Source organism: Hydractinia symbiolongicarpus, chromosome 11 (assembly GCF_029227915.1).
Source record: "Hydractinia symbiolongicarpus strain clone_291-10 chromosome 11, HSymV2.1, whole genome shotgun sequence".
Taxonomy (NCBI): Eukaryota; Metazoa; Cnidaria; class Hydrozoa; order Anthoathecata; family Hydractiniidae; genus Hydractinia; species Hydractinia symbiolongicarpus.
Window position 1 is genome coordinate 14,216,885 of NC_079885.1, and position 25,920 is coordinate 14,242,804.

The 25,920-nt window shown below is 40.1% G+C and overlaps 45 non-coding genes and 1 pseudogene across 45 annotated transcripts; all 46 read left to right on the forward strand.

Annotated features, from left to right (window-relative positions):
• Window positions 1-285: 285 nt before the first annotated feature.
• Window positions 286-404, forward strand: LOC130616056 (5S ribosomal RNA). The gene has a single exon (XR_008977140.1). It is a non-coding gene; the product is annotated as a 5S ribosomal RNA (ribosomal RNA).
• Window positions 405-854: 450 nt separating this feature from the next.
• On the forward strand, window positions 855-973 carry LOC130615775 (5S ribosomal RNA). The gene has a single exon (XR_008976862.1). It is a non-coding gene; the product is annotated as a 5S ribosomal RNA (ribosomal RNA).
• Window positions 974-1,423: 450 nt separating this feature from the next.
• Window positions 1,424-1,542, forward strand: LOC130619820 (5S ribosomal RNA). The gene has a single exon (XR_008980559.1). It is a non-coding gene; the product is annotated as a 5S ribosomal RNA (ribosomal RNA).
• Window positions 1,543-1,991: 449 nt separating this feature from the next.
• On the forward strand, window positions 1,992-2,110 carry LOC130617792 (5S ribosomal RNA). The gene has a single exon (XR_008978868.1). It is a non-coding gene; the product is annotated as a 5S ribosomal RNA (ribosomal RNA).
• A 450-nt stretch (window positions 2,111-2,560) lies between these two features.
• LOC130619832 (5S ribosomal RNA) lies at window positions 2,561-2,679 on the forward strand. The gene has a single exon (XR_008980570.1). It is a non-coding gene; the product is annotated as a 5S ribosomal RNA (ribosomal RNA).
• A 450-nt stretch (window positions 2,680-3,129) lies between these two features.
• LOC130618156 (5S ribosomal RNA) lies at window positions 3,130-3,248 on the forward strand. Its single transcript, XR_008979230.1, has one exon. It is a non-coding gene; the product is annotated as a 5S ribosomal RNA (ribosomal RNA).
• Window positions 3,249-3,698: 450 nt separating this feature from the next.
• On the forward strand, window positions 3,699-3,817 carry LOC130619132 (5S ribosomal RNA). Its single transcript, XR_008979874.1, has one exon. It is a non-coding gene; the product is annotated as a 5S ribosomal RNA (ribosomal RNA).
• Window positions 3,818-4,267: 450 nt separating this feature from the next.
• On the forward strand, window positions 4,268-4,386 carry LOC130618382 (5S ribosomal RNA; annotated as a pseudogene).
• A 450-nt stretch (window positions 4,387-4,836) lies between these two features.
• Window positions 4,837-4,955, forward strand: LOC130616012 (5S ribosomal RNA). Its single transcript, XR_008977096.1, has one exon. It is a non-coding gene; the product is annotated as a 5S ribosomal RNA (ribosomal RNA).
• A 450-nt stretch (window positions 4,956-5,405) lies between these two features.
• LOC130616117 (5S ribosomal RNA) lies at window positions 5,406-5,524 on the forward strand. The gene has a single exon (XR_008977201.1). It is a non-coding gene; the product is annotated as a 5S ribosomal RNA (ribosomal RNA).
• A 450-nt stretch (window positions 5,525-5,974) lies between these two features.
• LOC130619844 (5S ribosomal RNA) lies at window positions 5,975-6,093 on the forward strand. The gene has a single exon (XR_008980582.1). It is a non-coding gene; the product is annotated as a 5S ribosomal RNA (ribosomal RNA).
• Window positions 6,094-6,543: 450 nt separating this feature from the next.
• Window positions 6,544-6,662, forward strand: LOC130615757 (5S ribosomal RNA). Its single transcript, XR_008976843.1, has one exon. It is a non-coding gene; the product is annotated as a 5S ribosomal RNA (ribosomal RNA).
• A 450-nt stretch (window positions 6,663-7,112) lies between these two features.
• Window positions 7,113-7,231, forward strand: LOC130617684 (5S ribosomal RNA). Its single transcript, XR_008978760.1, has one exon. It is a non-coding gene; the product is annotated as a 5S ribosomal RNA (ribosomal RNA).
• A 450-nt stretch (window positions 7,232-7,681) lies between these two features.
• On the forward strand, window positions 7,682-7,800 carry LOC130617378 (5S ribosomal RNA). The gene has a single exon (XR_008978456.1). It is a non-coding gene; the product is annotated as a 5S ribosomal RNA (ribosomal RNA).
• Window positions 7,801-8,250: 450 nt separating this feature from the next.
• Window positions 8,251-8,369, forward strand: LOC130616062 (5S ribosomal RNA). The gene has a single exon (XR_008977147.1). It is a non-coding gene; the product is annotated as a 5S ribosomal RNA (ribosomal RNA).
• A 450-nt stretch (window positions 8,370-8,819) lies between these two features.
• Window positions 8,820-8,938, forward strand: LOC130619856 (5S ribosomal RNA). The gene has a single exon (XR_008980594.1). It is a non-coding gene; the product is annotated as a 5S ribosomal RNA (ribosomal RNA).
• Window positions 8,939-9,388: 450 nt separating this feature from the next.
• LOC130616093 (5S ribosomal RNA) lies at window positions 9,389-9,507 on the forward strand. The gene has a single exon (XR_008977176.1). It is a non-coding gene; the product is annotated as a 5S ribosomal RNA (ribosomal RNA).
• Window positions 9,508-9,957: 450 nt separating this feature from the next.
• On the forward strand, window positions 9,958-10,076 carry LOC130617353 (5S ribosomal RNA). The gene has a single exon (XR_008978430.1). It is a non-coding gene; the product is annotated as a 5S ribosomal RNA (ribosomal RNA).
• Window positions 10,077-10,526: 450 nt separating this feature from the next.
• On the forward strand, window positions 10,527-10,645 carry LOC130617273 (5S ribosomal RNA). The gene has a single exon (XR_008978350.1). It is a non-coding gene; the product is annotated as a 5S ribosomal RNA (ribosomal RNA).
• Window positions 10,646-11,095: 450 nt separating this feature from the next.
• On the forward strand, window positions 11,096-11,214 carry LOC130617053 (5S ribosomal RNA). The gene has a single exon (XR_008978131.1). It is a non-coding gene; the product is annotated as a 5S ribosomal RNA (ribosomal RNA).
• A 450-nt stretch (window positions 11,215-11,664) lies between these two features.
• On the forward strand, window positions 11,665-11,783 carry LOC130619869 (5S ribosomal RNA). Its single transcript, XR_008980606.1, has one exon. It is a non-coding gene; the product is annotated as a 5S ribosomal RNA (ribosomal RNA).
• A 450-nt stretch (window positions 11,784-12,233) lies between these two features.
• Window positions 12,234-12,352, forward strand: LOC130616776 (5S ribosomal RNA). The gene has a single exon (XR_008977855.1). It is a non-coding gene; the product is annotated as a 5S ribosomal RNA (ribosomal RNA).
• Window positions 12,353-12,802: 450 nt separating this feature from the next.
• LOC130615758 (5S ribosomal RNA) lies at window positions 12,803-12,921 on the forward strand. Its single transcript, XR_008976844.1, has one exon. It is a non-coding gene; the product is annotated as a 5S ribosomal RNA (ribosomal RNA).
• A 450-nt stretch (window positions 12,922-13,371) lies between these two features.
• Window positions 13,372-13,490, forward strand: LOC130617054 (5S ribosomal RNA). Its single transcript, XR_008978132.1, has one exon. It is a non-coding gene; the product is annotated as a 5S ribosomal RNA (ribosomal RNA).
• A 450-nt stretch (window positions 13,491-13,940) lies between these two features.
• LOC130619882 (5S ribosomal RNA) lies at window positions 13,941-14,059 on the forward strand. Its single transcript, XR_008980618.1, has one exon. It is a non-coding gene; the product is annotated as a 5S ribosomal RNA (ribosomal RNA).
• A 450-nt stretch (window positions 14,060-14,509) lies between these two features.
• On the forward strand, window positions 14,510-14,628 carry LOC130615898 (5S ribosomal RNA). Its single transcript, XR_008976985.1, has one exon. It is a non-coding gene; the product is annotated as a 5S ribosomal RNA (ribosomal RNA).
• Window positions 14,629-15,078: 450 nt separating this feature from the next.
• LOC130619894 (5S ribosomal RNA) lies at window positions 15,079-15,197 on the forward strand. Its single transcript, XR_008980630.1, has one exon. It is a non-coding gene; the product is annotated as a 5S ribosomal RNA (ribosomal RNA).
• Window positions 15,198-15,647: 450 nt separating this feature from the next.
• On the forward strand, window positions 15,648-15,766 carry LOC130619906 (5S ribosomal RNA). Its single transcript, XR_008980642.1, has one exon. It is a non-coding gene; the product is annotated as a 5S ribosomal RNA (ribosomal RNA).
• Window positions 15,767-16,216: 450 nt separating this feature from the next.
• On the forward strand, window positions 16,217-16,335 carry LOC130615900 (5S ribosomal RNA). Its single transcript, XR_008976986.1, has one exon. It is a non-coding gene; the product is annotated as a 5S ribosomal RNA (ribosomal RNA).
• Window positions 16,336-16,785: 450 nt separating this feature from the next.
• On the forward strand, window positions 16,786-16,904 carry LOC130619918 (5S ribosomal RNA). The gene has a single exon (XR_008980654.1). It is a non-coding gene; the product is annotated as a 5S ribosomal RNA (ribosomal RNA).
• Window positions 16,905-17,354: 450 nt separating this feature from the next.
• Window positions 17,355-17,473, forward strand: LOC130616157 (5S ribosomal RNA). Its single transcript, XR_008977240.1, has one exon. It is a non-coding gene; the product is annotated as a 5S ribosomal RNA (ribosomal RNA).
• A 449-nt stretch (window positions 17,474-17,922) lies between these two features.
• LOC130619930 (5S ribosomal RNA) lies at window positions 17,923-18,041 on the forward strand. The gene has a single exon (XR_008980667.1). It is a non-coding gene; the product is annotated as a 5S ribosomal RNA (ribosomal RNA).
• Window positions 18,042-18,491: 450 nt separating this feature from the next.
• Window positions 18,492-18,610, forward strand: LOC130616580 (5S ribosomal RNA). Its single transcript, XR_008977662.1, has one exon. It is a non-coding gene; the product is annotated as a 5S ribosomal RNA (ribosomal RNA).
• Window positions 18,611-19,060: 450 nt separating this feature from the next.
• On the forward strand, window positions 19,061-19,179 carry LOC130619942 (5S ribosomal RNA). Its single transcript, XR_008980679.1, has one exon. It is a non-coding gene; the product is annotated as a 5S ribosomal RNA (ribosomal RNA).
• Window positions 19,180-19,629: 450 nt separating this feature from the next.
• LOC130616159 (5S ribosomal RNA) lies at window positions 19,630-19,748 on the forward strand. Its single transcript, XR_008977242.1, has one exon. It is a non-coding gene; the product is annotated as a 5S ribosomal RNA (ribosomal RNA).
• A 449-nt stretch (window positions 19,749-20,197) lies between these two features.
• LOC130619954 (5S ribosomal RNA) lies at window positions 20,198-20,316 on the forward strand. Its single transcript, XR_008980691.1, has one exon. It is a non-coding gene; the product is annotated as a 5S ribosomal RNA (ribosomal RNA).
• Window positions 20,317-20,766: 450 nt separating this feature from the next.
• LOC130616582 (5S ribosomal RNA) lies at window positions 20,767-20,885 on the forward strand. The gene has a single exon (XR_008977663.1). It is a non-coding gene; the product is annotated as a 5S ribosomal RNA (ribosomal RNA).
• A 450-nt stretch (window positions 20,886-21,335) lies between these two features.
• LOC130615527 (5S ribosomal RNA) lies at window positions 21,336-21,454 on the forward strand. Its single transcript, XR_008976615.1, has one exon. It is a non-coding gene; the product is annotated as a 5S ribosomal RNA (ribosomal RNA).
• Window positions 21,455-21,758: 304 nt separating this feature from the next.
• LOC130615803 (5S ribosomal RNA) lies at window positions 21,759-21,877 on the forward strand. Its single transcript, XR_008976889.1, has one exon. It is a non-coding gene; the product is annotated as a 5S ribosomal RNA (ribosomal RNA).
• Window positions 21,878-22,327: 450 nt separating this feature from the next.
• Window positions 22,328-22,446, forward strand: LOC130615759 (5S ribosomal RNA). The gene has a single exon (XR_008976845.1). It is a non-coding gene; the product is annotated as a 5S ribosomal RNA (ribosomal RNA).
• Window positions 22,447-22,896: 450 nt separating this feature from the next.
• LOC130617813 (5S ribosomal RNA) lies at window positions 22,897-23,015 on the forward strand. The gene has a single exon (XR_008978889.1). It is a non-coding gene; the product is annotated as a 5S ribosomal RNA (ribosomal RNA).
• Window positions 23,016-23,465: 450 nt separating this feature from the next.
• On the forward strand, window positions 23,466-23,584 carry LOC130619966 (5S ribosomal RNA). The gene has a single exon (XR_008980702.1). It is a non-coding gene; the product is annotated as a 5S ribosomal RNA (ribosomal RNA).
• A 450-nt stretch (window positions 23,585-24,034) lies between these two features.
• Window positions 24,035-24,153, forward strand: LOC130617673 (5S ribosomal RNA). Its single transcript, XR_008978749.1, has one exon. It is a non-coding gene; the product is annotated as a 5S ribosomal RNA (ribosomal RNA).
• A 450-nt stretch (window positions 24,154-24,603) lies between these two features.
• LOC130617191 (5S ribosomal RNA) lies at window positions 24,604-24,722 on the forward strand. Its single transcript, XR_008978269.1, has one exon. It is a non-coding gene; the product is annotated as a 5S ribosomal RNA (ribosomal RNA).
• A 450-nt stretch (window positions 24,723-25,172) lies between these two features.
• LOC130619978 (5S ribosomal RNA) lies at window positions 25,173-25,291 on the forward strand. The gene has a single exon (XR_008980713.1). It is a non-coding gene; the product is annotated as a 5S ribosomal RNA (ribosomal RNA).
• A 450-nt stretch (window positions 25,292-25,741) lies between these two features.
• LOC130616592 (5S ribosomal RNA) lies at window positions 25,742-25,860 on the forward strand. The gene has a single exon (XR_008977673.1). It is a non-coding gene; the product is annotated as a 5S ribosomal RNA (ribosomal RNA).
• Window positions 25,861-25,920: the final 60 nt, after the last annotated feature.

The following is a 25,920-nucleotide window of genomic DNA, read 5'->3' on the forward strand; positions in this document are numbered from 1 at the left end:
TACGAGCGTCAGGCAAAGAAAATGGCGATGTACTTAGTTTGCTAACTAACTTTGTCATATGAAAATTAAGTCTGAAAGTAGCCTAGATTGCATTCGTTGGAACTTTTTACCGGAAATCTTAAAGCGCATGGTTGTCGTAAATAATGGATAGCGCTTAAAAAGAGCTTTCAAATGCACATAAACACGACCTATTTCGGATAAACCAGTCAAGAAATATGATCTTTAAAGCTTAAACCATTTTTGATGTAATGTGCTAATAAATCGTAGATATCTGCCCGTTTGTTTGTCTACGACCATACCACGATGAACACACCTGTTCTCGTCCGATCACGGAAGTTAAGCATCGTCGGGCCGGGATAGTACTTGGATGGTGGACCGCCTGGGAACTCCCGGTGTCGTAGGCTATTGACTTTTTCACGTTACATTATTTATCATTACGACTGTGACGTATCTTTTTTACGCAATAGCCGCTGAGTAAATCAAGAAAGAGACATGATTAGAAGTTGCTTTCCCAGAAAAACGGCTACAATCGTGCTGCAATAAATGCGCCACGTCGCAAATGAATGGATTACGAGCGTCAGACAAAGAAAATGGCGATGTACTTAGTTTGCTAACTAACTTTGTCATATGAAAATTAAGTCTGAAAGTAGCCTAGATTGCATTCGTTGGAACTTTTTACCGGAAATCTTAAAGCGCATGGTTGTCGTAAATAATGGATAGCGCTTAAAAAGAGCTTTCAAATGCACATAAACACGACCTATTTCGGATAAACCAGTCAAGAAATATGATCTTTAAAGCTTAAACCATTTTCGATGTAATGTGCTAATAAATCGTAGATATCTGCCCGTTTGTTTGTCTACGACCATACCACGATGAACACACCTGTTCTCGTCCGATCACGGAAGTTAAGCATCGTTGGGCCGGGATAGTACTTGGATGGGGGACCGCCTGGGAACTCCCGGTGTCGTAGGCTATTGACTTTTTCACGTTACATTATTTATCATTACGACTGTGACGTATCTTTTTTACGCAATAGCCGCTGAGTAAATCAAGAAAGAGACATGATTAGAAGTTGCCTTCCCAGAAAAACGGCTACAATCGTGCTGCAATAAATGCGCCACGTCGCAAATGAATGGATTACGAGCGTCAGACAAAGAAAATGGCGATGTACTTAGTTTGCTAACTAACTTTGTCATATGAAAATTAAGTCTGAAAGTAGCCTAGATTGCATTCGTTGGAACTTTTTACCGGAAATCTTAAAGCGCATTATTGTCGTAAAGAATCGATAGCGCTTAAAAAGAGCTTTCAAATGCACATAAACACGACCTATTTCCGATCACCCAGTCAAGAAATATGATCTTTAAAATTTGAACCATTTTTGATGTAATGTGCTAATAAATCGTAGATATCTGCCCGTTTGTTTGTCTACGACCATACCACGATGAACACACCTGTTCTCGTCCGATCACGGAAGTTAAGCATCGTCGGGCCGGGATAGTACTTGGATGGGGGACCGCCTGGGAACTCCCGGTGTCGTAGGCTATTGACTTTTCACGTTACATTATTTATCATTACGACTGTGACATATCTTTTTTACGCAATAGCCGCTGAGTAAATCAAGTAAGGGACGTGATTAGAAGTTTATTTCCATTCAAAACGGCTACAATCTTGCTGCAATAAATGCGCCACGTCGCAAATGAATGGATTACGAGCGTCAGACAAAGAAAATGGCGATGTAGTTACTTTGCTAATTAACTTTGTCATATGAAAATTAAGTCTGCAAGTACCCTAGATTGCCTTCGTTGGAACTTTTTACCGGAAATCCTAAAGCGCATTATTGTCGTAAAGAATCGATAGCGCTTAAAAAGGGCTTTCAAATGCACATAAACACGACCTTTTTCCGATCACCCAGTCAAGAAATATGATCTTTAAAATTTGAACCATTTTCGATGTAATGTGCTAATAAATCGTAGATATCTGCCCGATTGTTTGTCTACGACCATACCACGATGAACACACCTGTTCTCGTCCAATCACGGAAGTTAAGCATCGTCGGGCCGGGATAGTATTTGGATGGGGAACCGCCTGGGAACTCCCGGTGTCGTAGGCTATTGACTTTTTCACGTTACATTATTTATCATTACGACTGTGACGTATCTTTTTTACGCAATAGCCGCTGAGTAAATCAAGTAAAAGACATGATTAGAAGTTTCTTTCCCTTAAAAAGGGCTACAATCTTGCTGCAATAAATTCCCCACGTCGCAAATGAATGGATTACGAGCGTCAGACAAAGTAAATGGCGATGTACTTACTTTGCTAACTAACTTTGTCATATGAAAATTAAGTCTGAAAGTACCCTAAATTGCCTTCGTTGGAACTTTTTACCGGAAATCTTAAAGCGCATTATTGTCGTAAAGAATCGATAGCGCTTAAAAAGAGGTTTCAAATGCACATAAACACGAACTATTTCCGATCACCCAGTCAAGAATTATGATCTTTAAAATTTATACCATTTTCGATGTAATGTGCTAATAAATCGTAGATATCTGCCCGTATGTTTGTCTACGACCATACCACGATGAACACACCTGTTCTCGTCCGATCACGGAAGTTAAGCATCGTCGGGCCGGGATAGTACTTGGATGGGGGACCGCCTGGGAACTCCCGGTGTCGTAGGCTATTGACCTTTTCACGTTACATTATTTATCATTACGACTGTGACGTATCTTTTTTACGCAATAGCCGCTGAGTAAATCAAGTAAGAGACATGATTAGAAGTTGCTTTCCCTTAAAAAGGGCTACAATCTTGCTGCAATAAATTCGCCACGTCGCAAATGAATGGATTACGAGCGTCAGACAAAGTAAATGGCGATGTACTTACTTTGCTAACTAACTTTGTCATATGAAAATTAAGTCTGAAAGTACCCTAAATTGCCTTCGTTGGAACTTTTTACCGGAAATATTAAAGCGCATTATTGTCGTAAAGAATCGATAGCTCTTAAAAGGAGCTTTCAAATGCACATAAACACGAACTATTTCCGATCACCCAGTCAAGAATTATGATCTTTAAAATTTGAACCATTTTCGATGTAATGTGCTAATAAATCGTAGATATCTGCCCGTATGTTTGTCTACGACCATACCACGATGAACACACCTGCTCTCGTCCGATCACGGAAGTTAAGCATCGTCGCGCCGGGATAGTACTTGGATGGGGAACCGCCTGGGAACTCCCGGTGTCGTAGGCTATTGACTTTTTCACGTTACATTATTAATCATTACGACTGTGACGTATCTTTTTTACGCAATAGCCGCTGAGTAAATCAAGTAAGAGACATGATTAGAAGTTGCTTTCCCTTAAAAAGGGCTACAATCTTGCTGCAATAAATGTGCCACGTCGCAAATGAATGGATTAAGAGCGTCAGACAAAGAAAATGGCGATGTAGTTACTTTGCTAATTAACTTTGTCATATGAAAACTAAGTCTGAAAGTACCCAAGATTGCCTTCGTTGGAACTTTTTACCGGAAATCTTAAAGCGCATGGTTGTCGTAAATAATGGATAGCGCTTGAAAAGAGCTTTCAAATGCACATAAACACGACCTATTTCGGATAAACCAGTCAAGAAATATGATCTTTAAAGCTTAAACCATTTTCGATGTAATGTGCTAATAAATCGTAGATATCTACCCGTATGTTTGTCTACGACCATACCACGATGAACACACCTGTTCTCGTCCGATCACGGAAGTTAAGCATCGTTGGGCCGGGATAGTACTTGGATGGGGGACCGCCTGGGAACTCCCGGTGTCGTAGGCAATTGACTTTTTCACGTTACATTATTTATCATTACGATTGTGACGTATCTTTTTTACGCAATAGCCGCTGAGTAAATCAAGAAAGAGACATGATTAGAAGTTGCTTTCCCAGCAAAACGGCTACAATCGTGCTGCAATAAATGCGCCACGTCGCAAATGAATGGATTACGAGCGTCAGACAAAGAAAATGGCGATGTACTTAGTTTGCTAACTAACTTTGTCATATGAAAATTAGGTCTGAAAGTAGCCTAGATTGCATTCGTTGGAACTTTTTACCGGAAATCTTAAAGCGCATGGTTGTCGTAAATAATGGATAGCGCTTAAAAAGAGCTTTCAAATGCACATAAACACGACCTATTTCGGATAAACCAGTCAAGAAATATGATCTTTAAAGCTTAAACCATTTTTGATGTAATGTGCTAATAAATCGTAGATATCTGCCCGTTTGTTTGTCTACGACCATACCACGATGAACACACCTATTTTCGTCCGATCACGGAAGTTAAGCATCGTCAGGCCGGGATAGTACTTGGATGGGGGACCGCCTGGAAACTCCTGGTGTCGTAGGCTATTGACTTTTTCACGTAACATTATTTATCATTACGACTGTGACGTATCTTTTTTACGCAATAGCCGCTGAGTAAATCAAGAAAGAGACATGATTAGAAGTTGCTTTCCCAGCAAAACGGCTACAATCGTGCTGCAATAAATGCGCCACGTCGCAAATGAATGGATTACGAGCGTCAGACAAAGAAAATGGCGATGTACTTAGTTTGCTAAGTAACTTTGTCATATGAAAATTAAGTCTGAAAGTAGCCTAGATTGCATTCGTTGGAACTTTTTACCGGAAATCTTAAAGCGCATGGTTGTTGTAAATAATGGATAGCGCTTAAAAAGAGCTTTCAAATGCACATAAACACGACCTATTTCGGATAAACCAGTCAAGAAATATGATCTTTAAAGCCTAAACCATTTTCGATGTAATGTGCTAATAAATCGTAGATATCTGCCCGTTTGTTTGTCTACGACCATACCACGATGAACACACCTGTTCTCGTCCGATCACGGGAGTTAAGCATCGTCGGGCCGGGATAGTACTTGGATGGGGGACCGCCTGGGAACTCCCGGTGTCGTAGGCTATTGACTTTTTCACGTTACATTATTTATCATTACGACTGTGACGTATCTTTTTTACGCAATAGCCGCTGAGTAAATCAAGAAAGAGACATGATTAGAAGTTGCTTTCCCAGAAAAACGGCTACAATCGTGCTGCAATAAATGCGCCACGTCGCAAATGAATGGATTACGAGCGTCAGACAAAGAAAATGGCGATGTACTTAGTTTGCTAACTAACTTTGTCATATGAAAATTAAGTCTGAAAGTACCCTAAATTGCCTTCGTTGGAACTTTTTACCGGAAATCTTAAAGCGCATTATTGTCGTAAAGAATCGATAGCGCTTAAAAAGAGCTTTCAAATGCACATAAACACGAACTATTTCCGATCACCCAGTCAAGAATTATGATCTTTAAAATTTGAACCATTTTCGATGTAATGTGCTAATAAATCGTAGATATCTGCCCGTATGTTTGTCTACGACCATACCACGATGAACACACCTGTTCTCGTCCGATCACGGAAGTTAAGCATCGTCGGGCCGGGATAGTACTTGGATGGGGGACCGCCTGGGAACTCCCGGTGTCGTAAGCTATTGACTTTTTCACGTTACATTATTTATCATTACGACTGTGACGTATCTTTTTTACGCAATAGCCGCTGAGTAAATCAAGAAAGAGACATGATTAGAAGTTGCTTTCCCAGCAAAACGGCTATAATCGTGCTGCAATAAATGCGCCACGTCGCAAATGAATGGATTACGAGCGTCAGACAAAGAAAATGGCGATGTACTTAGTTTGCTAAGTAACTTTGTCATATGAAAATTAAGTCTGAAAGTAGCCTAGATTGCATTCGTTGGAACTTTTTACCGGAAATCTTAAAGCGCATGGTTGTCGTAAATAATGGATAGCGCTTAAAAAGAGCTTTCAAATGCACATAAACACGACCTATTTCGGATAAACCAGTCAAGAAATATGATCTTTAAAGCTTAAACCATTTTCGATGTAATGTGCTAATAAATCGTAGATATCTGCCCGTTTGTTTGTCTACGACCATACCACGATGAACACACCTGTTCTCGTCCGATCACGGAAGTTAAGCATCGTCGGGCCGGGATAGTACTTGGATGGGGGACCGCCTGGGAACTCCCGGTGTCGTAGGCTATTGACTTTTTCACGTTCCATTATTTATCATTACGACTGTGACGTATCTTTTTTACGCAATAGCCGCTGAGTAAATCAAGAAAGAGACATGATTAGAAGTTGCTTTCCCAGAAAAACGGCTACAATCGTGCTGCAATAAATGCGCCACGTCGCAAATGAATGGATTACGAGCGTCAGACAAAGAAAATGGCGATGTACTTAGTTTGCTAACTAACTTTGTCATATGAAAATTAAGTCTGAAAGTAGCCTAGATTGCATTCGTTGGAACTTTTTACCGGAAATCTTAAAGCGCATGGTTGTTGTAAATAATGGATAGCGCTTAAAAAGAGCTTTCAAATGCACATAAACACGACCTATTTCGGATAAACCAGTCAAGAAATATGATCTTTAAAGCTTAAACCATTTTCGATGTAATGTGCTAATAAATCGTAGATATCTGCCCGTTTGTTTGTCTACGACCATACCACGATGAACACACCTGTTCTCGTCCGATCACGGAAGTTAAGCATCGTCGGGCCGGGATAGTACTTGGATGGGGAACCGCCTGGGAACTCCCGGTGTCGTAGGCTATTGACTTTTTCACGTTACATTATTTATCATTACGACTGTGACGTAACTTTTTTACGCAATAGCCGCTGAGTAAATCAAGTAAGAGACATGATTAGAAGTTTCTTTCCCTTAAAAAGTGCTACAATCTTGCTGCAATAAATTCGCCACGTCGCAAATGAATGGATTAAGAGCGTCAGACAAAGAAAATGGCGATGTAGTTAATTTGCTAATTAACTTTGTCATATGAAAATTAAGTCTGAAAGTACCCTAGATTGCCTTCGTTGGAAATTTTTACCGGAAATCTTAAAGCGCATTATTGTCGTAAAGAATCGATAGCGCTTAAAAAGAGCTTTCAAATGCACATAAACACGACCTATTTCCGATCACCCAGTCAAGAAATATGATCTTTAAAATTTGAACCATTTTCGATGTAATGTGCTAATAAATCGTAGATATCTGCCCGTTTGTATGTCTACGACCATACCACAATGAACACACCTGTTCTCGTCCGATCACGGAAGTTAAGCATCGTCGGGCCGGGATAGTACTTAGATGGAGAACCGCCTGGGAACTCCCGGTGTCGTAGGCTATTGAGTTTTTCACGTTACATTATTTATCATTACGACTGTGACGTATCTTTTTTACGCAATAGCCGCTGAGTAAATCAAGTAAGAGACATGATTAGAAGTTTCTTTCCCTTAAAAAGGGCTACAATCTTGCTGCAATAAATTCGCCATGTCGCAAATGAATGGATTACGAGCGTCAGACAAAGTAAATGGCGATGTACTTACTTTGCTAACTAACTTTGTCATATGAAAATTAAGTCTGAAAGTACCCTAAATTGCCTTCGTTGGAACTTTTTACCGGAAATCTTAAAGCGCATTATTGTCGTAAAGAATCGATAGCGCTTAAAAAGAGGTTTCAAATGCACATAAACACGAACTATTTCCGATCACCCAGTCAAGAAATATGATCTTTAAAATTTGAACCATTTTCGATGTAATGTGCTAATAAATCGTAGATATCTGCCCGTTTGTTTGTCTACGACCATACCACAATGAACACACCTGTTTTCGTCCGATCACGGAAGTTAAGCATCGTCGGGCCGGGATAGTACTTGGATGGGGAACCGCCTGGGAACTCCCGGTGTCGTAGGCTATTGAGTTTTTCACGTTACATTATTTATCATTACGACTGTGACATATCTTTTTTACGCAATAGCCGCTGAGTAAATCAAGTAAGGGACGTGATTAGAAGTTTCTTTCCATTCAAAACGGCTACAATCTTGCTGCAATAAATGCGCCACGTCGCAAATGAATGGATTACGAGCGTCATACAAAGTAAATGGCGATGTACTTACTTTGCTAACTAACTTTGTCATATGAAAATTAAGTCTGAAAGTACCCTAAATTGCCTTCGTTGGAACTTTTTACCGGAAATGTTAAAGCGCATTATTGTCGTAAAGAATCGATAGCGCTTAAAAAGAGGTTTCAAATGCACATAAACACGAACTATTTCCGATCACCCAGTCAAGAATTATGATCTTTAAAATTTGAACCATTTTCGATGTAATGTGCTAATAAATCGTAGATATCTGCCCGTATGTTTGTCTACGACCATACCACGATGAACACACCTGTTCTCGTCCGATCACGGAAGTTAAGCATCGTCGGGCCGGGATAGTACTTGGATGGGGGACTGCCTGGGAACTCCCGGTGTCGTAGGCTATTGACTTTTTCACGTTACATTATTAATCATTACGACTGTGACGTATCTTTTTTACGCAATAGCCGCTGAGTAAATCAAGAAAGAGACATGATTAGAAGTTGCTTTCCCAGCAAAACGGCTACAATCGTGCTGCAATAAATGCACCACGTTGCAAATGAATGGATTACGAGCGTCAGACAAAGAAAATGGCGATGTACTTAGTTTGCTAACTAACTTTGTGATATGAAAATTAAGTCTGAAAGTAGCCTAGATTGCATTCGTTGGAACTTTTTACCGGAAATCTTAAAGCGCATGGTTGTCGTAAATAATGGATAGCGCTTAAAAAGAGCTTTCAAATGCACATAAACACGACCTATTTCGGATAAACCAGTCAAGAAATATGATCTTTAAATCTTAAACCATTTTCGATGTAATGTGCTAATAAATCGTAGATATCTGCCCGTTTGTTTGTCTACGACCATACCACGATGAACACACCTGTTCTCGTCCGATCACGGAAGTTAAGCATCGTCGGGCCGGGATAGTACTTGGATGGGGGACCGCCTGGGAACTCCCGGTGTCGTAGGCTATTGACTTTTTCACGTTACATTATTTATCATTACGACTGTGACGTATCTATTTTACGCAATAGCCGCTGAGTAAATCAAGAAAGAGACATGATTAGAAGTTGCTTTCCCAGAAAAATGGCTACAATCGTGCTGCAATAAATGCGCCACGTCGCAAATGAACGGATTACGAGCGTCAGACAAAGAAAATGGCGATGTACTTAGTTTGCTAACTAACTTTGTCATATGAAAATTAAGTCTGAAAGTAGCCTAGATTGCATTCGTTGGAACTTTTTACCGGAAATCTTAAAGCGCATGGTTGTTGTAAATAATGGATAGCGCTTAAAAAGAGCTTTCAAATGCACATAAACACGACCTATTTCGGATAAACCAGTCAAGAAATATGATCTTTAAAGCTTAAACCATTTTCGATGTAATGTGCTAATAAATCGTAGATATCTGCCCGTTTGTTTGTCTACGACCATACCACGATGAACACACCTGTTCTCGTCCGATCACGGAAGTTAACCATCGTCGGGCCGGGATAGTACTTGGATGGGGGACCGCCTGGGAACTCCCGGTGTCGTAGGCTATTGACTTTTTCACGTCACATTATTTATCATTACGACTGTTACGTATCTTTTTTACGCAATAGCTGCTGAGTAAATCAAGTAAGAGACATGATTAGAAGTTGCTTTCCCTTAAAAAGGGCTACAATCTTGCTGCAATAAATGCGCCACGTCGCAAATGAATGGATTAAGAGCGTCAGACAAAGAAAATGGCGATGTAGTTAATTTGCTAATTAACTTTGTCATATGAAAAATAAGTCTGAAAGTACCCTAGATTGCCTTCGTTGGAACTTTTTACCGGAAATCTTAAAGCGCATTATTGTCGTAAAGAATCGATAGCGCTTAAAAAGAGCTTTCAAATGCACATAAACACGACCTATTTCCGATCACCCAGTCAAGAAATATGATCTTTAAAACTTGAACCCTTTTCGATGTAATGTGCTAATAAATCGTAGATATCTGCCCGTTTGTTTGTCTACGACCATACCACGATGAACACACCTGTTCTCGTCCGATCACGGAAGTTAAGCATCGTCGGGCCGGGATAGTACTTGGATTGGGAACCGCCTGGGAACTCCCGGTGTCGTAGGCTATTGACTTTTTCACGTTACATTATTAATCATTGCGACTGTGACGTATCTTTTTTACGCAATAGCCGCTGAGTAAATCAAGAAAGAGACATGATTAGAAGTTGCTTTCCCAGCAAAACGGCTACAATCGTGATGCAATAAATGCGCCACGTCGCAAATGAATGGATTACGAGCGTCAGACAAAGAAAATGGCGATGTACTTACTTTGCTAACTAACTTTGTCATATGAAAATTAAGTCTGAAAGTACCCTAAATTGCCTTCGTTGGAACTTTTTACCGGAAATCTTAAAGCGCATTATTGTCGTAAAGAATCGATAGCGCTTAAAAAGAGGTTTCAAATGCACATAAACACGAACTATTTCCGATCACCCAGTCAAGAAATATGATCTTTAAAATTTGAACCATTTTCGATGTAATGTGCTAATAAATCGTAGATATCTGCCCGTTTGTTTGTCTACGACCATACCACAATGAACACACCTGTTTTCGTCCGATCACGGAAGTTAAGCATCGTCGGGCCAGGATAGTACTTGGATGGGGAACCGCCTGGGAACTCCCGGTGTCGTAGGCTATTGAGTTTTTCACGTTACATTATTTATCATTACGACTGTGACATATCTTTTTTACGCAATAGCCGCTGAGTAAATCAAGTAAGGGACGTGATTAGAAGTTTCTTTCCATTCAAAACGGCTACAATCTTGCTGCAATAAATGCGCCACGTCGCAAATGAATGGATTACGAGCGTCATACAAAGTAAATGGCGATGTACTTACTTTGCTAACTAACTTTGTCATATGAAAATTAAGTCTGAAAGTACCCTAAATTGCCTTCGTTGGAACTTTTTACCGGAAATCTTAAAGCGCATTATTGTCGTAAAGAATCTATAGCGCTTAAAAAGAGGTTTCAAATGCACATAAACACGAACTATTTCCGATCACCCAGTCAAGAATTATGATCTTTAAAATTTGAACCATTTTCGATGTAATGTGCTAATAAATCGTAGATATCTGCCCGTATGTTTGTCTACGACCATACCACGATGAACACACCTGTTCTCGTCCGATCACGGAAGTTAAGCATCGTCGGGCCGGGATAGTACTTGGATGGGGGACTGCCTGGGAACTGCCGGTGTCGTAGGCTATTGACTTTTTCACGTTACATTATTAATCATTACGACTGTGACGTATCTTTTTTACGCAATAGCCGCTGAGTAAATCAAGAAAGAGACATGATTAGAAGTTGCTTTCCCAGCAAAACGGCTACAATCGTGCTGCAATAAATGCACCACGTTGCAAATGAATGGATTACGAGCGTCAGACAAAGAAAATGGCGATGTACTTAGTTTGCTAACTAACTTTGTGATATGAAAATTAAGTCTGAAAGTAGCCTAGATTGCATTCGTTGGAACTTTTTACCGGAAATCTTAAAGCGCATGGTTGTCGTAAATAATGGATAGCGCTTAAAAAGAGCTTTCAAATGCACATAAACACGACCTATTTCGGATAAACCAGTCAAGAAATATGATCTTTAAATCTTAAACCATTTTCGATGTAATGTGCTAATAAATCGTAGATATCTGCCCGTTTGTTTGTCTACGACCATACCACGATGAACACACCTGTTCTCGTCCGATCACGGAAGTTAAGCATCGTCGGGCCGGGATAGTACTTGGATGGGGGACCGCCTGGGAACTCCCGGTGTCGTAGGCTATTGACTTTTTCACGTTACATTATTTATCATTACGACTGTGACGTATCTATTTTACGCAATAGCCGCTGAGTAAATCAAGAAAGAGACATGATTAGAAGTTGCTTTCCCAGAAAAATGGCTACAATCGTGCTGCAATAAATGCGCCACGTCGCAAATGAACGGATTACGAGCGTCAGACAAAGAAAATGGCGATGTACTTAGTTTGCTAACTAACTTTGTCATATGAAAATTAAGTCTGAAAGTAGCCTAGATTGCATTCGTTGGAACTTTTTACCGGAAATCTTAAAGCGCATGGTTGTTGTAAATAATGGATAGCGCTTAAAAAGAGCTTTCAAATGCACATAAACACGACCTATTTCGGATAAACCAGTCAAGAAATATGATCTTTAAAGCTTAAACCATTTTCGATGTAATGTGCTAATAAATCGTAGATATCTGCCCGTTTGTTTGTCTACGACCATACCACGATGAACACATCTGTTCTCGTCCGATCACGGAAGTTAACCATCGTTGGGCCGGGATAGTACTTGGATGGGGGACCGCCTGGGAACTCCCGGTGTCGTAGGCTATTGACTTTTTCACGTCACATTATTTATCATTACGACTGTGACGTATCTTTTTTACGCAATAGCCGCTGAGTAAATCAAGTAAGAGACATGATTAGAAGTTGCTTTCCCTTAAAAAGGGCTACAATCTTGCTGCAATAAATGCGCCACGTCGCAAATGAATGGATTAAGAGCGTCAGACAAAGAAAATGGCGATGTAGTTAATTTGCTAATTAACTTTGTCATATGAAAAATAAGTCTGAAAGTACCCTAGATTGCCTTCGTTGGAACTTTTTACCGGAAATCTTAAAGCGCATTATTGTCGTAAAGAATCGATAGCGCTTAAAAAGAGCTTTCAAATGCACATAAACACGACCTATTTCCGATCACCCAGTCAAGAAATATGATCTTTAAAACTTGAACCCTTTTCGATGTAATGTGCTAATAAATCGTAGATATCTGCCCGTTTGTTTGTCTACGACCATACCACGATGAACACACCTGTTCTCGTCCGATCACGGAAGTTAAGCATCGTCGGGCCGGGATAGTACTTGGATGGGGAACCGCCTGGGAACTCCCGGTGTCGTAGGCTATTGAGTTTTTCACGTTACATTATTTATCATTACGACTGTGACATATCTTTTTTACGCAATAACCGCTGAGTAAATCAAGTAAGGGACGTGATTAGAAGTTTCTTTCCATTCAAAACGGCTACAATCTTGCTGCAATAAATGCGCCACGTCGCAAATGAATGGATTACGAGCGTCATACAAAGTAAATGGCGATGTACTTACTTTGCTAACTAACTTTGTCATATGAAAATTAAGTCTGAAAGTACCCTAAATTGCCTTCGTTGGAACTTTTTACCGGAAATCTTAAAGCGCATTATTGTCGTAAAGAATCGATAGCGCTTAAAAAGAGGTTTCAAATGCACATAAACACGAACTATTTCCGATCACCCAGTCAAGAATTATGATCTTTAAAATTTGAACCATTTTCGATGTAATGTGCTAATAAATCGTAGATATCTGCCCGTATGTTTGTCTACGACCATACCACGATGAACACACCTGTTCTCGTCCGATCACGGAAGTTAAGCATCGTCGGGCCGGGATAGTACTTGGATGGGGGACTGCCTGGGAACTGCCGGTGTCGTAGGCTATTGACTTTTTCACGTTACATTATTAATCATTACGACTGTGACGTATCTTTTTTACGCAATAGCCGCTGAGTAAATCAAGAAAGAGACATGATTAGAAGTTGCTTTCCCAGCAAAACGGCTACAATCGTGCTGCAATAAATGCACCACGTTGCAAATGAATGGATTACGAGCGTCAGACAAAGAAAATGGCGATGTACTTAGTTTGCTAAATAACTTTGTGATATGAAAATTAAGTCTGAAAGTAGCCTAGATTGCATTCGTTGGAACTTTTTACCGGAAATCTTAAAGCGCATGGTTGTCGTAAATAATGGATAGCGCTTAAAAAGAGCTTTCAAATGCACATAAACACGACCTATTTCGGATAAACCAGTCAAGAAATATGATCTTTAAATCTTAAACCATTTTCGATGTAATGTGCTAATAAATCGTAGATATCTGCCCGTTTGTTTGTCTACGACCATACCACGATGAACACACCTGTTCTCGTCCGATCACGGAAGTTAAGCATCGTCGGGCCGGGATAGTACTTGGATGGGGGACCGCCTGGGAACTCCCGGTGTCGTAGGCTATTGACTTTTTCACGTTACATTATTTATCATTACGACTGTGACGTATCTATTTTACGCAATAGCCGCTGAGTAAATCAAGAAAGAGACATGATTAGAAGTTGCTTTCCCAGAAAAATGGCTACAATCGTGCTGCAATAAATGCGCCACGTCGCAAATGAACGGATTACGAGCGTCAGACAAAGAAAATGGCGATGTACTTAGTTTGCTAACTAACTTTGTCATATGAAAATTAAGTCTGAAAGTAGCCTAGATTGCATTCCTTGGAACTTTTTACCGGAAATCTTAAAGCGCATGGTTGTTGTAAATAATGGATAGCGCTTAAAAAGAGCTTTCAAATGCACATAAACACGACCTATTTCGGATAAACCAGTCAAGAAATATGATCTTTAAAGCTTAAACCATTTTCGATGTAATGTGCTAATAAATCGTAGATATCTGCCCGTTTGTTTGTCTACGACCATACCACGATGAACACACCTGTTCTCGTCCGATCACGGAAGTTAACCATCGTTGGGCCGGGATAGTACTTGGATGGGGGACCGCCTGGGAACTCCCGGTGTCGTAGGCTATTGACTTTTTCACGTCACATTATTTATCATTACGACTGTGACGTATCTTTTTTACGCAATAGCCTCTGAGTAAATCAAGTAAGAGACATGATTAGAAGTTGCTTTCCCTTAAAAAGGGCTACAATCTTGCTGCAATAAATGCGCCACGTCGCAAATGAATGGATTAAGAGCGTCAGACAAAGAAAATGGCGATGTAGTTAATTTGCTAATTAACTTTGTCATATGAAAAATAAGTCTGAAAGTACCCTAGATTGCCTTCGTTGGAACTTTTTACCGGAAATCTTAAAGCGCATTATTGTCGTAAAGAATCGATAGCGCTTAAAAAGAGCTTTCAAATGCACATAAACACGACCTATTTCGGATAAACCAGTCAAGAAATATGATCTTTAAAGCTTAAACCATTTTCGATGTAATGTGCTAATAAATCATAGATATCTGCCCGTTTGTTTGTCTACGACCATACCACGATGAACACACCTGTTCTCGTCCGATCACGGAAGTTAAGCATCGTCGGGCCGGGATAGTACTTGGATGGGGGACCGCCTGGGAACTCCCGGTGTCGTAGGCTATTGACTTTTTCACGTTACATTATTTATCATTACGACTGTGACGTATCTATTTTACGCAATAGCCGCTGAGTAAATCAAGAAAGAGACATGATTAGAAGTTGCTTTCCCTTAAAAAGGGCTACAATCTTGCTGCAATAAATGCGCCACGTCGCAAATGAATGGATTAAGAGCGTCAGACAAAGAAAATGGCGATGTAGTTAATTTGCTAATTAACTTTGTCATATGAAAAATAAGTCTGAAAGTACCCTAGATTGCCTTCGTTGGAACTTTTTACCGGAAATCTTAAAGCGCATTATTGTCGTAAAGAATCGATAGCGCTTAAAAAGAGCTTTCAAATGCACATAAACACGACCTATTTCGGATAAACCAGTCAAGAAATATGATCTTTAAAGCTTAAACCATTTTCGATGTAATGTGCTAATAAATCATAGATATCTGCCCGTTTGTTTGTCTACGACCATACCACGATGAACACACCTGTTCTCGTCCGATCACGGAAGTTAAGCATCGTCGGGCCGGGATAGTACTTGGATGGGGGACCGCCTGGGAACTCCCGGTGTCGTAGGCTATTGACTTTTTCACGTTACATTATTTATCATTACGACTGTGACGTATCTATTTTACGCAATAGCCGCTGAGTAAATCAAGAAAGAGACATGATTAGAAGTTGCTTTCCCAGAAAAATGGCTACAATCGTGCTGCAATAAATGCGCCACGTCGCAAATGAACGGATTACGAGCGTCAGACAAAGAAAATGGCGATGTACTTAGTTTGCTAACTAACTTTGTCATATGAAAATTAAGTCTGAAAGTAGCCTAGATTGCATTCCTTGGAACTTTTTACCGGAAATCTTAAAGCGCATGGTTGTTGTAAATAATGGATAGCGCTTAAAAAGAGCTTTCAAATGCACATAAACACGACCTATTTCGGATAAACCAGTCAAGAAATATGATCTTTAAAGCTTAAACCATTTTCGATGTAATGTGCTAATAAATCGTAGATATCTGCCCGTTTGTTTGTCTACGACCATACCACGATGAACACACCTGTTCTCGTCCGATCACGGAAGTTAACCATCGTTGGGCCGGGATAGTACTTGGATGGGGGACCGCCTGGGAACTCCCGGTGTCGTAGGCTATTGACTTTTTCACGTCACATTATTTATCATTACGACTGTGACGTATCTTTTTTACGCAATAGCCGCTGAGTAAATCAAGTAAGAGACATGATTAGAAGTTGCTTTCCCTTAAAAAGGGCTACAATCTTGCTGCAATAAATGCGCCACGTCGCAAATGAATGGATTAAGAGCGTCAGACAAAGAAAATGGCGATGTAGTTAATTTGCTAATTAACTTTGTCATATGAAAAATAAGTCTGAAAGTACCCTAGATTGCCTTCGTTGGAACTTTTTACCGGAAATCTTAAAGCGCATTATTGTCGTAAAGAATCGATAGCGCTTAAAAAGAGCTTTCAAATGCACATAAACACGACCTATTTCGGATAAACCAGTCAAGAAATATGATCTTTAAAGCTTAAACCATTTTCGATGTAATGTGCTAATAAATCATAGATATCTGCCCGTTTGTTTGTCTACGACCATACCACGATGAACACACCTGTTCTCGTCCGATCACGGAAGTTAAGCATCGTCGGGCCGGGATAGTACTTGGATGGGGGACCGCCTGGGAACTCCCGGTGTCGTAGGCTATTGACTTTTTCACGTCACATTATTTATCATTACGACTGTGACGTATCTTTTTTACGCAATAGCCGCTGAGTAAATCAAGTAAGAGACATGATTAGAAGTTGCTTTCCCTTAAAAAGGGCTACAATCTTGCTGCAATAAATGCGCCACGTCGCAAATGAATGGATTACGAGCGTCAGACAAAGAAAATGGCGATGTACTTACTTTGCTAACTAACTTTGTCATATGAAAATTAAGTCTGAAAGTACCCTAGATTGCCTTCGTTGGAACTTTTTACCGGAAATCTTAAAGCGCATTATTGTCGTAAAGAATCGATAGCGCTTAAAAAGAGCTTTCAAATGCACATAAACACGACCTATTTCCGATCACCCAGTCAAGAAATATGATCTTTAAAATTTGAACCATTTTCGATGTAATGTGCTAATAAATCGTAGATATCTGCCCGTTTGTTTGTTTACGACCATACCACGATGAACACACCTGTTCTCGTCCGATCACGGAAGTTAAGCATCGTCGGGCCGGGATAGTACTTGGATGGGGAACCGCCTGGGAACTCCCGGTGTCGTAGGCTATTGAGTTTTTCACGTTACATTATTTATCATTACGACTGTGACGTATCTTTTTTACGCAATAGCCGCTGAGTAAATCAAGTAAGAGACATGATTAGAAGTTGCTTTCCCTTAAAAAGGGCTACAATCTTGCTGCAATAAATTCGCCACGTCGCAAATGAATGGATTACGAGCGTCAGACAAAGTAAATGGCGATGTACTTACTTTGCTAACTAACTTTGTCATATGAAAATTAAGTCTGAAAGTACCCTAAATTGCCTTCGTTGGAACTTTTTACCGGAAATCTTAAAGCGCATTATTGTCGTAAAGAATCGATAGCGCTTAAAAAGAGGTTTCAAATGCACATAAACACGAACTATTTCCGATCACCCAGTCAAGAATTATGATCTTTAAAATTTGAACCATTTTCGATGTAATGTGCTAATAAATCGTAGATATCTGCCGTATGTTTGTCTACGACCATACCACGATGAACACACCTGTTCTCGTCCGATCACGGAAGTTAAGCATCGTCGGGCCGGGATAGTACTTGGATGGGGGACCGCCTGGGAACTCCCGGTGTCGTAGGCTATTGACCTTTTCACGTTACATTATTTATCATTACGACTGTGACGTATTTTTTTTACGCAATAGCCGCTGAGTAAATCAAGTAAGAGACATGATTAGAAGTTGCTTTCCCTTAAAAAGGGCTACAATCTTGCTGCAATAAATTCGCCACGTCGCAAATGAATGGATTACGAGCGTCAGACAAAGTAAATGGCGATGTACTTACTTTGCTAACTAACTTTGTCATATGAAAATTAAGTCTGAAAGTACCCTAAATTGCCTTCGTTGGAACTTTTTACCGGAAATCTTAAAGCGCATTATTGTCGTAAAGAATCGATAGCGCTTAAAAAGAGCTTTCAAATGCACATAAACACGAACTATTTCCGATCACCCAGTCAAGAATTATGATCTTTAAAATTTGAACCATTTTCGATGTAATGTGCTAATAAATCGTAGATATCTGCCCGTTTGTTTGTCTACGACCATACCACGATGAACACACCTGTTCTCGTCCGATCACGGAAGTTGAGCATCGTCGGGCCGGGATAGTACTTGGATGGGGGACCGCCTGGGAACTCCCGGTGTCGTAGGCTATTGACCTTTTCACGTTACATTATTTATCATTACGACTGTGACGTATCTTTTTTACGCAATAGCCGCTGAGTAAATCAAGTAAGAGACATGATTAGAAGTTGCTTTCCCTTAAAAAGGGCTACAATCTTGCTGCAATAAATTCGCCACGTCGCAAATGAATGGATTACGAGCGTCAGACAAAGTAAATGGCGATGTACTTACTTTGCTAACTAACTTTGTCATATGAAAATTAAGTCTGAAAGTAGCCTAGATTGCATTCGTTGGAACTTTTTACCGGAAATCTTAAAGCGCATGGTTGTTGTAAATAATGGATAGCGCTTAAAAAGAGCTTTCAAATGCACATAAACACGACCTATTTCGGATAAACCAGTCAAGAAATATGATCTTTAAAGCTTAAACCATTTTCGATGTAATGTGCTAATAAATCATAGATATCTGCCCGTTTGTTTGTCTACGACCATACCACGATGAACACACCTGTTCTCGTCCGATCACGGAAGTTAAGCATCGTCGGGCCGGGATAGTACTTGGATGGGGGACCGCCTGGGAACTCCCGGTGTCGTAGGCTATTGACTTTTTCACGTCACATTATTTATCATTACGACTGTGACGTATCTTTTTTACGCAATAGCCGCTGAGTAAATCAAGTAAGAGACATGATTAGAAGTTGCTTTCCCTTAAAAAGGGCTACAATCTTGCTGCAATAAATGCGCCACGTCGCAAATGAATGGATTACGAGCGTCAGACAAAGAAAATGGCGATGTACTTACTTTGCTAACTAACTTTGTCATATGAAAATTAAGTCTGAAAGTACCCTAGATTGCCTTCGTTGGAACTTTTTACCGGAAATCTTAAAGCGCATTATTGTCGTAAAGAATCGATAGCGCTTAAAAAGAGCTTTCAAATGCACATAAACACGACCTATTTCCGATCACCCAGTCAAGAAATATGATCTTTAAAATTTGAACCATTTTCGATGTAATGTGCTAATAAATCGTAGATATCTGCCCGTTTGTTTGTTTACGACCATACCACGATGAACACACCTGTTCTCGTCCGATCACGGAAGTTAAGCATCGTCGGGCCGGGATAGTACTTGGATGGGGAACCGCCTGGGAACTCCCGGTGTCGTAGGCTATTGAGTTTTTCACGTTACATTATTTATCATTACGACTGTGACGTATCTTTTTTACGCAATAGCCGCTGAGTAAATCAAGTAAGAGACATGATTAGAAGTTGCTTTCCCTTAAAAAGGGCTACAATCTTGCTGCAATAAATTCGTCACGTCGCAAATGAATGGATTACGAGCGTCAGACAAAGTAAATGGCGATGTACTTACTTTGCTAACTAACTTTGTCATATGAAAATTAAGTCTGAAAGTACCCTAAATTGCCTTCGTTGGAACTTTTTACCGGAAATCTTAAAGCGCATTATTGTCGTAAAGAATCGATAGCGCTTAAAAAGAGGTTTCAAATGCACATAAACACGAACTATTTCCGATCACCCAGTCAAGAATTATGATCTTTAAAATTTGAACCATTTTCGATGTAATGTGCTAATAAATCGTAGATATCTGCCGTATGTTTGTCTACGACCATACCACGATGAACACACCTGTTCTCGTCCGATCACGGAAGTTAAGCATCGTCGGGCCGGGATAGTACTTGGATGGGGGACCGCCTGGGAACTCCCGGTGTCGTAGGCTATTGACCTTTTCACGTTACATTATTTATCATTACGACTGTGACGTATTTTTTTTACGCAATAGCCGCTGAGTAAATCAAGTAAGAGACATGATTAGAAGTTGCTTTCCCTTAAAAAGGGCTACAATCTTGCTGCAATAAATTCGCCACGTCGCAAATGAATGGATTACGAGCGTCAGACAAAGTGAATGGCGATGTACTTACTTTGCTAACTAACTTTGTCATATGAAAATTAAGTCTGAAAGTACCCTAAATTGCCTTCGTTGGAACTTTTTACCGGAAATCTTAAAGCGCATTATTGTCGTAAAGAATCGATAGCGCTTAAAAAGAGCTTTCAAATGCACATAAACACGAACTATTTCCGATCACCCAGTCAAGAATTATGATCTTTAAAATTTGAACCATTTTCGATGTAATGTGCTAATAAATCGTAGATATCTGCCCGTTTGTTTGTCTACGACCATACCACGATGAACACACCTGTTCTCGTCCGATCACGGAAGTTGAGCATCGTCGGGCCGGGATAGTACTTGGATGGGGGACCGCCTGGGAACTCCCGGTGTCGTAGGCTATTGACCTTTTCACGTTACATTATTTATCATTACGACTGTGACGTATCTTTTTTACGCAATAGCCGCTGAGTAAATCAAGTAAGAGACATGATTAGAAGTTGCTTTCCCTTAAAAAGGGCTACAATCTTGCTGCAATAAATTCGCCACGTCGCAAATGAATGGATTACGAGCGTCAGACAAAGTAAATGGCGATGTACTTACTTTGCTAACTAACTTTGTCATATGAAAATTAAGTCTGAAAGTAGCCTAGATTGCATTCGTTGGAACTTTTTACCGGAAATCTTAAAGCGCATTATTGTCGTAAAGAATCGATAGCGCTTAAAAAGAGCTTTCAAATGCACATAAACACGACCTATTTCCGATCACCCAGTCAAGAAATATGATCTTTAAAATTTGAACCATTTTCGATGTAATGTGCTAATAAATCGTAGATATCTGCCCGTTTGTTTGTCTACGACCATACCACGATGAACACACCTGTTCTCGTCCGATCACGGAAGTTAAGCATCGTCGGGCCGGGATAGTACTTGGATGGGGAACCACCTGGGAACTCCCGGTGTCGTAGGCTATTGACTTTTTCACGTTACATTATTTATCATTACGACTGTGACGTATCTTTTTTACGCAATAGCCGCTGATTAAATCAAGTAAGAGACATGATTAGAAGTTTCTTTCCCTTAAAAAGGGCTACAATCTTGCTGCAATAAATTCGCCACGTCGCAAATGAATGGATTAAGAGCGTCAGACAAAGAAAATGGCGATGTAGTTAATTTGCTAATTAACTTTGTCATATGAAAATTAAGTCTGAAAGTACCCTAGATTGCCTTCGTTGGAACTTTTTACCGAAATCGTAGATATCTGCCCGTATGTTTGTCTACGACCATACCACGATGAACACACCTGTTCTCGTCCGATCACGGAAGTTAAGCATCGTCGGGCCGGGATAGTACTTGGATGGGGGACCGCCTGGGAACTCCCGGTGTCGTAGGTTATTGACTTTTTCACGTTACATTATTAATCATTGCGACTGTGACGTATCTTTTTTACGCAATAGCCGCTGAGTAAATCAAGAAAGAGACATGATTAGAAGTTGCTTTCCCAGCAAAACGGCTACAATCGTGCTGCAATAAATGCGCCACGTCGCAAATGAATGGATTACGAGCGTCAGACAAAGAAAATGGCGATGTACTTACTTTGCTAACTAACTTTGTCATATGAAAATTAAGTCTGAAAGTACCCTAGATTGCCTTCGTTGGAACTTTTTACCGGAAATCTTAAAGCGCATTATTGTCGTAAAGAATCGATAGCGCTTAAAAAGAGCTTTCAAATGCACATAAACACGACCTATTTCCGATCACCCAGTTAAGAAATATGATCTTTAAAATTTGAACCATTTTCGATGTAATGTGCTAATAAATCGTAGATATCTGCCCGTTTGTTTGTCTACGACCATACCACGATGAACACACCTGTTCTCGTCCGATCACGGAAGTTAAGCATCGTCGGGCCGGGATAGTACTTGGATGGGGAACCGCCTGGGAACTCCCGGTGTCGTAGGCTATTGACTTTTTCACGTTACATTATTTATCATTACGACTGTGACGTATCTTTTTTACGCAATAGCCGCTGAGTAAATCAAGTAAGAGACATGATTAGAAGTTTCTTTCCCTTAAAAAGGGCTACAATCTTGCTGCAATAAATTCGCCACGTCGCAAATGAATGGATTAAGAGCGTCAGACAAAGAAAATGGCGATGTAGTTAATTTGCTAATTAACTTTGTCATATGAAAATTAAGTCTGAAAGTACCCTAGATTGCCTTCGTTGGAACTTTTTACCGGAAATCTTAAAGCGCATTATTGTCGTAAAGAATCGATAGCGCCTAAAAAGAGCTTTCAAATGCACATAAACACGACCTATTTCCGATCACCCAGTCAAGAAATATGATCTTTAAAATTTGAACCATTTTCGATGTAATGTGCTAATAAATCGTAGATATCTGCCCGTTTGATTGTCCACGATCATACCACGATGAACACACCTGTTCTCGTCCGTTCACGGAAGTTAAGCATCGTCGGGCCGGGATAGTACTTGGATGGGGAACCGCCTGGGAACTCCCGGTGTCGTAGGCTATTGACTTTTTCACGTTACATTATTTATCATTACGACTGTGACGTATCTTTTTTACGCAATAGCCGCTGATTAAATCAAGTAAGAGACATGATTAGAAGTTTCTTTCCCTTAAAAAGGGCTACAATCTTGCTGCAATAAATTCGCCACGTCGCAAATGAATGGATTACGAGCGTCAGACAAAGTAAATGGCGATGTACTTACTTTGCTAACTAACTTTGTCATATGAAAATTAAGTCTGAAAGTACCCTAAATTGCCTTCGTTGGAACTTTTTACCGGAAATCTTAAAGCGCATTATTGTCGTAAAGAATCGATAGCGCTTAAAAAGAGGTTTCAAATGCACATAAACACGAACTATTTCCGATCACCCAGTCAAGAATTATGATCTTTAAAATTTGAACCATATTCGATGTAATGTGCTAATAAATCGTAGATGTCTGCCCGTTTGTTTGTCTACGACCATACCACGATGAACACACCTGTTCTCGTCCGATCACGGAAGTTAAGCATCGTCGGGCCGGGATAGTACTTGGATGGGGGACCGCCTGGGAACTCCCGGTGTCGTAGGCTATTGACCTTTTCACGTTACATTATTTATCATTACGACTGTGACGTATCTTTTTTACGCAATAGCCGCTGAGTAAATCAAGTAAGAGACATGATTAGAAGTTGCTTTCCCTTAAAAAGGGCTACAATCTTGCTGCAATAAATTCGCCACGTCGCAAATGAATGGATTAAGAGCGTCAGACAAAGAAAATGGCGATGTAGTTAATTTGCTAATTAACTTTGTCATATGAAAATTAAGTCTGAAAGTACCCTAGATTGCCTTCGTTGGAACTTTTTACCGGAAATTATAAAGCGCATTATTGTCGTAAAGAATCGATAGCGCTTAAAAAGAGCTTTCAAATGCACATAAACACGACCTATTTCCGATCACCCAGTCAAGAAATATGATCTTTAAAATTTGAACCATTTTCGATGTAATGTGCTAATAAATCGTAGATATCTGCCCGTTTGTTTGTCTACGACCATACCACAATGAACACACCTGTTCTCGTCCGATCACGGAAGTTAAGCAACGTCGGGCCGGGATAGTACTTGGATGGGGAACCGCCTGGGAACTCCCGGTGTCGTAGGCTATTGAGTTTTTCACGTTACATTATTTATCATTACGACTGTGACGTATCTTTTTTACGCAATAGCTGCTGAGTAAATCAAGTAAGAGACATGATTAGAAGTTTCTTTCCCTTAAAAAGGGCTACAATCTTGCTGCAATAAATTCGCCACGTCGCAAATGAATGGATTACGAGCGTCAGACAAAGTAAATGGCGATGTACTTACTTTGCTAACTAACTTTGTCATATGAAAATTAAGTCTGAAAGTACCCTAAATTGCCTTCGTTGGAACTTTTTACCGGAAATCTTAAAGCGCATTATTGTCGTAAAGAATCGATAGCGCTTAAAAAGAGGTTTCAAATGCACATAAACACGAACTATTTCCGATCAACCAGTCAAGAATTATGATCTTTAAAATTTGAACCATTTTCGATGTAATGTGCTAATAAATCGTAGATATCTGCCCGTATGTTTGTCTACGACCATACCACGATGAACACACCTGTTGTCGTCCGATCACGGAAGTTAAGCATCGTCGGGCCGGGATAGTACTTGGATGGGGGACCGCCTGGGAACTCCCGGTGTCGTAGGCTATTGACCTTTTCACGTTACATTATTTATCATTACGACTGTGACGTATCTTTTTTACGCAATAGCCGCTGAGTAAATCAAGTAAGAGACATGATTAGAAGTTGCTTTCCCTTAAAAAGGGCTACAATCTTGCTGCAATAAATTCGCCACGTCGCAAATGAATGGATTACGAGCGTCAGACAAAGTAAATGGCGATGTACTTACTTTGCTAACTAACTTTGTCATATGAAAATTAAGTCTGAAAGTACCCTAAATTGCCTTCGTTGGAACTTTTTACCGGAAATCTTAAAGCGCATTATTGTCGTAAAGAATCGATAGCGCTTAAAAAGAGCTTTCAAATGCACATAAACACGAACTATTTCCGATCACCCAGTCAAGAATTATGATCTTTAAAATTTGAACCATTTTCGATGTAATGTGCTAATAAATCGTAGATATCTGCCCGTTTGTTTGTCTACGACCATACCACGATGAACACACCTGTTCTCGTCCGATCACGGAAGTTAAGCATCGTCGGGCCGGGATAGTACTTGGATGGGGGACCGCCTGGGAACTCCCGGTGTCGTAGGCTATTGACCTTTTCACGTTACATTATTTATCATTACGACTGTGACGTATCTTTTTTACGCAATAGCCGCTGAGTAAATCAAGTAAGAGACATGATTAGAAGTTGCTTTCCCTTAAAAAGGGCTACAATCTTGCTGCAATAAATTCGCCACGTCGCAAATGAATGGATTACGAGCGTCAGACAAAGTAAATGGCGATGTACTTACTTTGCTAACTAACTTTGTCATATGAAAATTAAGTCTGAAAGTACCCTAAATTGCCTTCGTTGGAACTTTTTACCGGAAATCTTAAAGCGCATTATTGTCGTAAAGAACCGATAGCGCTTAAAAAGAGCTTTCAAATGCACATAAACACGAACTATTTCCGATCACCCAGTCAAGAATTATGATCTTTAAAATTTGAACCATTTTTGATGTAATGTGCTAATAAATCGTAGATATCTGCCCGTTTGTTTGTCTACGACCATACCACGATGAACACACCTGTTCTCGTCCGATCACGGAAGTTAAGCATGGTCGGGCCGGGATAGTACTTGGATGGGGGACCGCCTGGGAACTCCCGGTGTCGTAGGTTATTGACTTTTTCACGTTACATTATTTTTCATTACGACTGTGACGTATCTTTTTTACGCAA